Below are 12,587 nucleotides of genomic sequence, written 5' to 3'. Positions count from 1 at the left end.
CGGACATTACTTGAACGAGAAATCGAAACACGCATTCAGCTAATTAACAAAAATCCGCTAATCATCTTCTCAATAAATTACTTTAGGGTATATATTGTAATTTACGAATTTTAGCCGGTGAGCTTTCAAGGCGCATCCACTTGGAATGCGTTTCCAGAATGGCACGCCAGTTTGGAGATATGCGCTATCAAACTTGGCGTAAAAATGCACTGTTGTTCCACTTACGTTTTTAACAAAACGCTCTTTTAAGCATTGAAACATAAGAGTGACTGGAACGCCCATATATTTCGTTCCCCATTTTGGGAAATATCATCTCGAAATTGGTATGACCCTGGAAATTCATTTCAAGTGGATACATATTTCAAGCTCACCACCTACAATTCGTAAATTGCAATATGTGCAGCAAAGTAAATAATTAAGAAGTTAATTAGTGAATTTCGTTAATTCGTTGAACATGTGCTTCGATTACTCGTGCAAGTAATGGCCGCCTCTTCGAATAATACAGTTCAAGGAGAAGTATTATGCTATCTGCCACAGGTGATCTTTAAAAATTCCATGAAACTTCAAAATGATCACCCTGTATATACGCTGGTTACTTAGGGCAATGCCGGCTCACGTCTCTTAAATGATAGCTCCTGATAAAATTCCTTGAACTTTCGAAATTACCTGGATGGTTTTTCGTTCTTTCGTTCAGGATTATTTGTTGATTTGAGCCATCTGCCTACGACGCTTATCGTGTGTGGCACAGTACCGGCCCACGTAAATATCCACTTTCTCTATATCTGACGCGACTTTCGCAAGCCTAAGCTCGCCACCAATGTTTGACGTCAGGGCGAAATAATAACGAGTGCTAAGGTGGTACGCACAAAAGAGTAAAAGAATACGAGTGCAATAGCAAGCGCTCTATCCAATCACCTCAACCTTCAGACAAGGCAGCCTATAGGAAACAAGTTTGACGATCGAATCTCTGTTTGCGAACGCAGGGCACGATGTGTCACGACGAGAATAACACACGCGGACTCTTTAAAAGGCAAACCAGATTTAAGACCAAAAAAGATGAGCTGGCAAGGCTTGAAACTACCTACATACGCGATGCATGGCTTCAGTCGCGCTCATAAACAAAAGATGAAGGACGAGCCCTGGAGAGCGGAGTATAATAAAGCTCGCAGAAAGGCTTTCCCGGCGTCGACCGAACGAAGTTATTAAGGGAGGTCGCGGATCGACGATAACCTTCACAGCGTATGATGAGGAAGACAGTATTGATTAAATTCAATCTTGGGCAGCGTTCGTCTCAATTTGGCACAATCACGAGAAGAGCGCGGTAGAAAACACGACAACGAGACGGAGCAAAAGAGGAGAGAGAGAGAGAAGAAAAAGAGAGAAAATGCGTTGCGCGCAGGAACACACAGTCTCTGGTATGCTGTGGGTACGGGGCTACAACACACACACACACACACACACACACACACACAAACACACACACACACACACACACTATATATATATATATATATATATATATATATATATATATATATATATATATATATATATATATATATATATATATATATATATATATATATATATATATATATATACACGGCACAAGACAAACAAGCTTGCGTGTCGGTTTTTGATAACAGCGGCTGGAGAGAAGCAAACAAATAAAAGGGCTCCACCGAGAGGGGCCCGTGATTCGGAGAAAGCAATAACGGCCATCCAAAAGGGGCGAAAATCAAAACAACAGCGCTCACTTCAATAATGACTCGAGCAGGCTAAAAGAAATTAAGAACAAACCATGAAGGAATCGGATGTAAAGCATCACTCTGCACCCTTGCCAGAAAGGGACAAAATCCTGTATCCATGACAGCAAAGAACACAAAGCGTGGAATAGGAAAGAGCGACTTGAACGCGGTATTAGAAGCAGCGCCGGGACAAAGGAAAAACAGCGACAGCGCGCTGCACTGCAGCAGATGAGAGGGTGCACTCGCCGGAGCTACAAAAACAATTCATTACCAAATTTCGCTTTCGCGTAGAATTGAAAAATATTTGCCGTCCCGCAAAAGAAATGGTGTGTTCTTTTCATCCGCGCAGAGAGCATTCATCTTTATACATCTGTGGAACACGCCGCCGACACGGCGGGTTCGCCCGTCCGCACAGCACAGGGACATGTGGCAGAAAGACATGGGGTGCACACAATGAAGGCCCGCTGGAAACAAAAAAGGATGCAAACAAGCAGGGAAGAACAAGCGAAATGGAATTAAATTTCCATCGATCGGCGCAAAGCCGGGGCTGGCCGGCAGTTAGCGCACGGGCGCTCCCGCCGACGGCGGCGGCTGCCGCTCGGCCTGTCGCCGTTCATTGCCAAAACACTTGCATTGCTCAGAGCCGATGTCGGCCGGGAAGCCGGCTATATAACTTGCGGCCGCGTTGCTGCATCGAAACGTCGTCAGCAGTGAGCGCACTGGGTGCGTCTCTCATCAGAGCGGGTTTCGGGAAGTCGTGAGGGTTGTGGAACAAGCGCCGAGTGAAGGCGGCAAGCTCGGAGGTTGCAGTACGCTTTGTAGTACGAGCGCCTGGTTCAAATCCGGCAGCGAACATGAGGGAATCGTGGGACGCGTTACGATGCGTCACCGCCCCTAGAATTCTGCCGATAAACAGGGCCCCAGAGCGCCGCAGTTAACAGCGGCACCGACCGAATGTGGCTAGTCCGCCTAGCTGAGGATGCAAACTTGACGTTGTCTGGCTTGCGAAATCCGAACGTTGCAATCAACCGAGATACGGTCGAAGCGCGGGGATATAGACGAGGACTCTGGAATCTCATCTTGTATTCGCCCCCTCCCCCCCTTCCCCTAAATCCGACCAATTGGACGGCAGATGTTGGATGTTGTCGACAAACTGGACGTCCCACATTTTACAGAAGCAGATAACAGCAGACAGGTTTCTGGCATGATGAAGTACTCTTTCGACCAGCGAAAGTCGCTGCGAACGATGAGAGTTTAAATTTGTATGGAACGCATGTGGAAACGTCCTTGTCCGTACATGCAAAGGGGAAGATGACCTCGAGTTACTGTAGATAAGAAATCGATCATTCTCAACAAATAAAACTTAAATCACCTACGCGCTATCATCACCCATATCATCTGAAAGAGATTGTGCGCAGTACTCGGCAACTTCCATTCGTTTAAATGCGAGATCGGTCCGGAAGGAAATGTTGTGCTTAAATCAATGGTGCAGTGAAACTTGGTTTGACTTTCCTATCATTGCGTCGAGTGAAAACGGAGTGCACGGACCCTCATGATATATTCGGGCTGACGAAAAATAAAACGCATGATGCTTGTTTCTCATTCGCGATATGGCAGTGTGTTTTTCGGAGCTGTGATTTCCGCACATGCGAGTTTCGCATTTCCATTTCACAAACACCGACCGCGCCGACTCCAAATTTTCGCATTTGCGAGCACTTAGTGGAATACCCTATTTACCGCTAAAGAAATGGAGCACAGAGAAGAAGAAAAATTACGATACGAGCGGTCCTGTCTTAAGCCGCAACTATGCCAAGAACAAGTAGCACACGACTGAATTATTGTTGGTGTAGGCTTATTCAGTCCGCTTCGGCGGAAATAAAATAAAGTAGAAAGTGTTAGTATGAAACTTTTTAATGTTGGAACTCATTATTCTACCAAAACAAAAACAAAATGAAAAAGCAGGCAGGTCACCGTGACGTGTCTGACGATCGGCGCTATCATTGGTCGATCCGCGCCGATCCATGCAGCAAGAGCGACTTCGCAGGGATGTTAAGCACAAGCGAATAAAGAAAAATCGCATGCACGAAAGGGTCGGCGGCTCATCTGCCCCACGTACTGTTAGATATGGAGCTGGTTCCTGCGATTACTTCGAGTTCCCCAGACCACATCGGATTGCAGCACAGCTCATTGAGGAATGCAGAAGCAGGAAAGCACATTCCAGAGAAGCGGCCGAGCAGACAAGTTTAAGGCAACGAGTTTACATGCCAACAAGTTCGTGCGCCGCCGGGATTAGCAGGTGGGCATCCGACAATGAAGCAGGTGCAGCCCTCCCCTTCTCTTTGTTCGAAGTGCATTGCCAGTCTGCGATGCAAGACCGCAGCAAGCCGCCAGGTGTGACACCACGACACGGGCGCCTACCATTGGCTGCAAGTGGCGTCATCGGAGTGGACTCTCCCATTGGTCAAACATGACGTGACTTGCAGTGCTCGAAGGGCTTATAAGAAGCCTTCCAGAGAGACCTGAGCATTCTGGGACATGCCCTGATTCCCTGATTCGCCTCTCTCGAACTTCTTGCAGCGGGCCGCAGCGTCCGAGTTGCTGCCGGCCCGTAATGTCTGTACGACTGTTAATTGACGCTCACCTCCTTGTAAATAATGTAGAATAAATCCCTCCCAGTTGTGGGTTTTCATCCGCGAAGCCCGTACCCCAACCCCTACATCTGGTTGGCAGCGGTAGGATCGCCTCCGAATGCATCAGCTGGTGGCAGCGCTACGGATAAACCTTCGTCAAGAGAGATCCTAAGGAACCGGGAAGAGCGACGAAGAGAGAGCCTTCGTCGAAAGAGGTCCGAAGAGACTGGGAGTATCGAAGAAGGAGCGAGCCTTCGACCCAGGGAGTCCGGAAGGAACCGGGAACAGCGGACAAATGAACCGGATGGCAGGGTGCTGCAACCGTAAGTGAGCGCGTGGTTTTTTTCCTTATGATTCGCCAGACTCAAAGGTTGTGTGTTCAATTTTGATAGTTCTGGGAATCGGGAGTTTGATGCACTGTGTATTTGCACAAATTAATTAAGGAAAACAGTTTTAACCACCTGTCGGGGCAGCTGCCATGGATCTTAGAAGGTTGACGAGGTTGGACTTGTTGTTGGTGTGCGACGATTTGGGAGTTGAGGCGGACGAACGGATGGAAACGCCAGCTATCATAAAGGCGATTAATGATAGTGGCAATGATGACAAAAGCATTACGCTTGCTTGGGAGGTGATACAGGAGCTACGGGAGCGTGTGCGTCGTGTACGTTTGCGAGAGCGTCGTGAGCTTAGGAGTGAGCGTCAGCGTGAAGAACGCGAGAATGAACGGAAGCAGGAGCTTCAAGAACTTACTCTTAGGTGTCAGCGTCACGAACGTGAGAAGGCACGCGAACGTGAGAATCAACGTAAGCTTGAGCGTGAGCAAAAGTATGAGAGAGAGAAGGCAGCACTGATCAAAGAGATACAGTATTGTGATCAGTTATTGGCACAGAGACAACGGCTGTCTGAGAATTCTGTTGGAAGTACAGAGCGAAAGAATGAGGAAGTGTCTAGCAGAGTTTCGCCAAAAGCCGACGAGAATAGTAGTGCCTGTGAGATTGGCTGCCGATTCATAAGTGAAGGGAAAAGGCTAGCTGCTAACGATGCCTTAGTGGCAACAGAGGCCGTTAAAGGCCGCAAGGAGAGCGACGAGGTGCTGTGCCAACAGATGACTGTAGAGACAGCTAGGCCAGCTGCGAACAAATTGGCACAGTTACCGAGCGTGTGCGTCGCTGATAATGTTAGCGAGGTTGCTAGCGAGGAAAAGGGTACTGTTGACGCGACAGACGCGAGCACCCATGTAGAGCCAGAGGTGCGTGCAGAAGTGAAGTGCGAACTGGGTGATGCAGTTGAGAGTAGTTCTCGGGGTGGCGAGCTCCGTAGCTCACGAGAGAACAACTGCATTGTTCAGGGATCGGTGCGGCTCTCCGCCAGTCTAGATAGCCGAGATAGGGATGATTCAGTTGTTAATCATTCGGACTGTGCGCGTGAGACAGCGATCGATACCGACGGGCTGTGTGCCGATGCACAGCGTGCGCTGGGCAATGTAGCAGAGGGCAGTTCGCAAGAGTGCGAGTTGTCTAACTCGAGTAAAGCCTGCTGCATTGTTCCAGAGTCGGTTGAGCTGTCCGCCAGTCGAGGCAGAGCGAGTGTTGATTTAAGTGAGAATCACTCAGACTGTGCGGGTAAGAGACCGATCCGGGCCGACGAAATGTGTACCGGCCAGCACGAGGCACGAGAAGGCGACATGAAAGCGAGTGCAAAGAGGAAGCGCCTTAAAAAGAAGCGCGGTAAAAACCGAAAGTCGGTAATTAATGTAGCGCCGCCAAAGATGGCGAGAAACCCAAAAGGGCAGGGCGCGAGGAAGAAGGTGCGGTCGTCTAGGACGATGTTGACGCATCCAAAATGGTCGAGCCACCGGTCAAAGGGGGACCGCGAAGAATGTTCTGCGCGGACGCGGACAAAGGGCACGGGGCAGTTAAGCTCCTCGTCGTTCCGTAGTTCTTTTTATAGCTCAGCGTGCAGTTCGAAGAAACGCAAGGTGGCAGGACGAGACCAGGTGGGGAGTAGCGACGCGGTCAATCGAGTTTGTGTTGAAAGCGGGGCGCGGGGACGCAAATTGGCAGTAGACCGTAACGTCTTGGGGGAGCTGATAGTGAATCAGCCCTTTTGTTGTCTCTCGGCAGCCAGAGTAGCTTTCAGACCACGTCCACCCCGGGTTAGACTCAAAGTATGAGTCAGACGTAAGCGTTTGCAAAGGGAGGCCAAGAGCCCTTCCGTAGAAGTAAAACGTGTTAGTTTGTTTTATTTTTGGGCATCGGAAAGTTTTCACGATTTGAGAGTAGGATTTCTTTCAATATGTAAGGTTTGAGCTTTGTTTATGTTTTCGTTCGAGAAGCTCGAGATTTGAAAGATGAGGTTTGTGTAAACATGTAGTCTCGCGAGATGCTCATTAATAAGTAGATAGGCTTTTTTTGTTTGTTTGTGAGTAACCTAAAGGTCAAGGTTATCGTCGAAAGGCCTATGGTAAAGCGCGTGTGTTATTTAACCTTCTTTCTTTTTAAGCGTTTTTGAATTTTGTAAGGTTAAGCGCGTAGATTTGAGTGAGTGCATGATTTGCACGGAGAGGCGTTCTTAGTTCCATTAGCGCGTGTCCTGTGTGGACGGAAGGAAGCAGACTTTATGACTGGGTTGCTAGTGTGTGTGGAGGGCAGCCGTATTCTGACTTCTTTAGTGAGTATGCGTGGAACGAGTTATTAAAAGACGCATTATTTTAAGAGTTCTGCGGAGTGTGTAAGTCCCGCAAGTTTAATTGTTCGTTTATGTCACGTGTCCTGTAGGACTTTCAGGAAAGAAACGTGAGTAAGCGTGAATGAAAAGTTTGCCTACAACGCAAGTACGCGTTTTGTTTAGTGACCACAAGGCTAGTGCGCTTGTGATTACGTACTTGTGAGGTTGACCAGATTGTTCAGTGGCACCAATACGTGTGATAAGTACGCCACTGCGATAGATTGGAAACATGCTGTTCGTATAGTTAGGCCACTTATGTTATGTTCGGCTGTTTTCATTTGTTGTTTGCATCATCAACGACCCTTTTGTTTTGCAACAACAATAGTGCTCTGGTCTTGTCGGCATTCGGGGAGAAATGGATAGCGGTTTGGAAGGGTGGTTGGAACTGTTTTGTCGAAATTGGGGAAATAAAAGATCAGGGTTGATTTTGACTCAGTAATAGTCTGGCGAGTCAGGGGTGAAGAGCCTGCGCTTACGCGTGGTGCAGCGCTGTGCTGTTTTGTTTGTTTGACGTTTGTTCTCCAGGGTCCAGGATCCCGAGGGTTGTCAAACGAGGCTCGACCCCAGTACCCTGCAGCTTCTATCAGCGTTCCTCATGGCCAGCGAATTGATTTCACCGGCCATTCAGAACAACCGGGGCGAGGACGAGCTGTTAGATATGGAGCTGGTTCCTGCGATTACTTCGAGTTCCCCAGACCACATCGGATTGCAGCACAGCTAATTGAGGAATGCAGAAGCAGGAAAGCACATTCCAGAGAAGCGGCCGAGCAGACAAGTTTAAGGCAACGAGTTTACATGCCAACAAGTTCGTGCGCCGCCGGGATTAGCAGGTGGGCATCCGACAATGAAGCAGGTGCAGCCCTCCCCTTCTCTTTGTTCGAAGTGCATTGCCAGTCTGCGATGCAAGACCGCAGCAAGCCGCCAGGTGTGACACCACGACACGGGCGCCTACCATTGGCTGCAAGTGGCGTCATCGGAGTGGACTCTCCCATTGGTCAAACATGACGTGACTTGCAGTGCTCGAAGGGCTTATAAGAAGCCTTCCAGAGAGACCTGAGCATTCTGGGACATGCCCTGATTCCCTGATTCGCCTCTCTCGAACTTCTTGCAGCGGGCCGCAGCGTCCGAGTTGCTGCCGGCCCGTAATGTCTGTACGACTGTTAATTGACGCTCACCTCCTTGTAAATAATGTAGAATAAATCCCTCCCAAGTTTGGGTTTTCATCCGCGAAGTCCCGTCCTGCAACCCCTACAGTACGCAATCCCCACGAAATCACTTGAATTCTCATCATCATTGAGACGGAGGTGATATGCTTGAAAAGATTGCGGCCCCTTATACGTATTGCTTCACGACACCAAGGAAGAATTCCAACATTATACTAATGTTGGAGGTGTTGCATTGCTGGTTTCTAATGGTTTTCAGTGCGAGATATTTTAAAGCCTGAGCTACATGCAGCGAAACTTAACGACTACGACGAAGTCCTCGAAAAAGAGAAGCGGCGGAACGAATGAGGAGGTTTGCTGGCTTGCGCTTCATAGGCCGAAAAAGAGTTAAAGATGGCCGTTGTGCTTCACAAGTCCACGGCGTATGAGCAACGAAGTGTAAATCGTTTCCTGAGAGTGAAAGAAGCCTGCAAATGCACGTAAAGTTTCCGCGCGACTGGCCGCTCGAGGCACTTTGCGTGTATTCGCGGGCTTCTTTCACGCTCGGAAAAACACTTTTATGTAGCACGTATTGAGCAACAGAAAGCAGTATCGGAAAGTTTTCATATTGCTCTACAATTTTCTCATTGACACTTTTCATCTAATTATGATAGTTGAGAAGTTGATGAATTAATTACTATTAATTATCTAATTAGGCGGAATGAAAAACATAATTTGAGTATCTCCAAGCGACGGAAAACATTACCTTGTTCCTGCCCAGATACGTGGCATTCGCATATTTTTAAATTCTACGTAAAGTTAGCTGAGACACCCTGCATACAGAAAAGTAGAAATACATGTTTAAAAAACTGCTAATGTGAGAACTATTTATGGTGCAGTGTTGGGCTACAAGTGCGCGTAAACTAACAGGGTCTTGAATGCACGCGAGTGATCCGGGAAGGCCATTCCATTCCTTAGAAGTGCGCGGTATGAAAGAGTCGAGATATGTTTTCGTACGGCACGGCGCAATACCGACCTTGTTGAGATGGTTGATGCGTGAAGACGTGTAGGATGGTGGGGACATTAGGTGAGAGCGTAGCTGTGGAATATGATAATAGATTTTGTAAAACAAGCACAGGCGAGAATGTTTGCGGCGAGAAGCAAGTGGAAAGAGTTCGAGTGTGGTTTTCACTTCAGTGAAGACATGCCACTGGGAAATGCGGCAGAAGAAGGTTATGGGCCGGTTATGGGACAGATTATGGGACAGATACAAGATGCTACCACAATTATTGCATCCGATACGATACTGCCTATCTGTATCTAAAGATACTTCGACACATTCCCAAATTTCTTATAGATCTATATAATGTAGTAGTAAACGCTTATGCACAAAAATGTTTGCTTGGAAATTTCTTAACGCCGACTAACCTTGTTTCATTTGAATAAAATGTGCTAGTATCTCAAAGTTTCTGTCTTTCTTGCTCAAAGTATAATATTGCCATTCCGAAACAATTTGTTGGGGTTGCTTTAGCTGCTTAACATGAACGCTTTTTATAAGCTGCGCTATCAGCGGTTTTTGTTTCTCGCTTTTTTAATTCTACATTTATTCTACTCTACATTTATTCAAGTATCGGAAATACAAATACTGATACACGTCTTGCAAGACGTACCATGATACAGATACAAGGTACACGAGGAGGATCTGGGATAGTAAGATACATGTATCATCGATAAAGCCCAGCACTGAGAAACACTGGCGATGAACTGCAACAAATGATTCAGGACCTTAATTGAGAAGGTACAATAGTGGGCTTGAAGATTAAATTCAGAAGACAAAGGTAACGTTCAGTAGCCTGGCAAGGGAATAATTCATGATTGTCAGTTAGCCTCTAGAGTGTCTAAAGGAGTACATTTATCTACGTCAATCACTCACAGGGGACCCTGATTATGAGAGTGAAATTTACAGAAGAATAAAGATGGGTTGGAATGAATACGGCAGGGATTACCAAATCCTGACTGGAAGCTTACCACTGCCGTTGAAGAGAAAAGTGTACAATCATTGCCTTCTACCGGTGCTAACAAATGGGGCAGATAGTTGGAGGTTGAGAAAGGAGCTCTAGAACAAGTTAAGGACCCCGCAAAGAGCGATGGAACGAAAGATGTTACTCGTTAAAAAGTTTGCGCCCTTTGCGTCGTGTTTTTTACAACGATAACGTCATTTCTCTCACCCGCATTTCCTTTCTTTAACGCTGCGCGCCCGGCACTACCTTCAACGCTTCGAGCCTGGTATACTTCTAAGTCAAGAACACTTTGCGCGTTATCAGCGTGACACAGCATTCTCGACAGGAAAGTAGCGAGCTCTGAGCTTTCAAGAAAAGAAACGCAAGCAAGGCAGGTGACGATTATTGTTATGGGACAAGATAAGCCCCGACGGGTGTAAACATTTTTGAAGAGTGTAGGCGTGATGTTTAAGACCCAGGAAAATAGCGGTGTGGATCAGAGAGCAAACGGAAATAGCCGATCTCTAAAGCCACATTAAGAGAAAAAAAGATTGATCTGGGCAGCCACATAATAAGTAAGGCAGATAACCGGTGGACCATTGAGGCCGAACCACACGCGGCTAATCGTACGTGCCTGGCTAGGCGTCACGCACCTGCGAGGCCGCGCCATGTAGACGCGCAGGCCGCGTGCGCGTCCGGCAGTGCTTGATCTTTAGCGTCATTTTGAGCGTACGCGACGGAAGTGGCAGCCTGTGCGCCGTGTCACGTGGCCGGCACGTAAGCTTCGAAGGTTTGGAAACGAGTGGTGGTGGTTTCGGAATCGTGCTGACACGCCGGCAGTCGCCGCTGGTTCTGTGTTGCACAAAACGATTGACGCTATCGATAATGAACCACTGGTCGGCTGCGTTGAGGCTCTGCCTGCACTTTCGTCAGCGAAGCACAAGCACCATAAGAATAAACACGTGACCAGGTGCTTGTGGGCCGAGGTGGGGAGAAATATGACGCCCAACGCTGCCATAACAGGCAAGTGCTCGAATTTTATACGGGTGTCATGCGCGGGGCACTTTCAATCTCGTTCGAGCTCGATCGGTATGAGATTTCTCGATCACGATTGCCTCTTTTGCGCAAGAATAAGCTTTCCTCAAACCCAACAAGGAGCGTTTTCCGCGTAGGTGGTTCTAGCAGCATTGGGACGCGCTATGAAGCGCTCACTCCTGCGCGTATCGTATGGCTGCTCGCCCTTACCCTCGTCACACGCGTACGGACTCGGAGACGCGAGCCCTCACGTACGTACACGCTTACACTCTTAGCACGGTACCTTTTATGGTAACCTGTAATCACGAGTAACTTATAAAATAAAGGTTACATGCGAAATATGTTGATGTTTTAATTAAATGTTGTTACGTATATATATATCTATAGGTTACAAGAGTCAAAATTGACGGATTTAAAGGTTAATTCAGCGCAAAGCGCCTTGTAACCTTTAGATTTTAACCTCTAAAGAACACTGCAGCGCATCAGTGAGGAGACCTACATCATGGATTGGACGTTTGCTGATAAATGTATCCTAATGTGTTCGTGTTCTGCATTTATGATCTGGTTATTACAAACGTAGGACTTCGGCAGTTCGGGCTGTATTCGGTCTTAATTTCTGTCAGCCAAGCAGTTACATTTTTCACGATTTAAAACCAAAAAATAAATCAAGCATGATCGCACTTGCAAGTTCATCTGCGCGCTGTTCTTTGACGACCCTCCATACTTGGCACACAGCCTTATTTGAAATATCAGCAACGAAGACTGTGTCATCGAATGATGTGGCGTGCACTGCCTGCCGAAACCCAGTGGTCGAACGTGACGGAAGCCCCCTGCTCTCGCACGCATTCTAGCCACCATGAGACAGGCATGGAACATCGGTATTTCAACACGAGAAACAATAGCGGGCGAGTTTTTTTAGAAAAAATGAATATGTTTTAACAAAATTCATGTACGAGGCGAGGAAGAACAGTAGAAGAAAAGCACACGAACGCGTTGGGTCTTTCAGTAAAAGGTTGTTGAAAACATTGGATGGTTCTATCACATATCAATATAATTCAACTTGTCTACTAAAATGTCCCTGCGCAGAACCTTTCAGTTGTCTGCATACATTTTCTGCCTTTAACCGGGTTCGTTTCATTCCCTGCACTGCTTTGATGCTGTCAACCAAAAATTTCCCATGCTTAATTCAACCATAAGCGCTCAAGATGAGGTTAATAGTTAGTGTGCAAGAAGCGCGTGCCTAAGAAAACCATGCCGACACGCGGTACCAGCTAGGCAGCGTGCGTACTGAAGTATAAACGCGCG

The 12,587-nt window shown here is 47.3% G+C and overlaps 1 protein-coding gene across 2 annotated transcripts in view; it reads right to left on the bottom strand.

Annotated features, from left to right (window-relative positions):
- LOC135900072 (TOX high mobility group box family member 4-like) overlaps positions 1 to 12,587 on the bottom strand; it is a 761,125-nt gene that overhangs the window by 463,706 nt on the left and 284,832 nt on the right. The gene's annotated exons all lie outside the window — the stretch shown is intronic.

The sequence above is a fragment of the Dermacentor albipictus genome, chromosome 1 (genome assembly GCF_038994185.2).
Source record: "Dermacentor albipictus isolate Rhodes 1998 colony chromosome 1, USDA_Dalb.pri_finalv2, whole genome shotgun sequence".
Lineage (NCBI taxonomy): Eukaryota > Metazoa > Arthropoda > Arachnida > Ixodida > Ixodidae > Dermacentor > Dermacentor albipictus.
The sequence above is the reverse complement of the archived record's forward strand: the minus strand, read 5'-3'. Positions and strand labels throughout refer to the sequence as shown.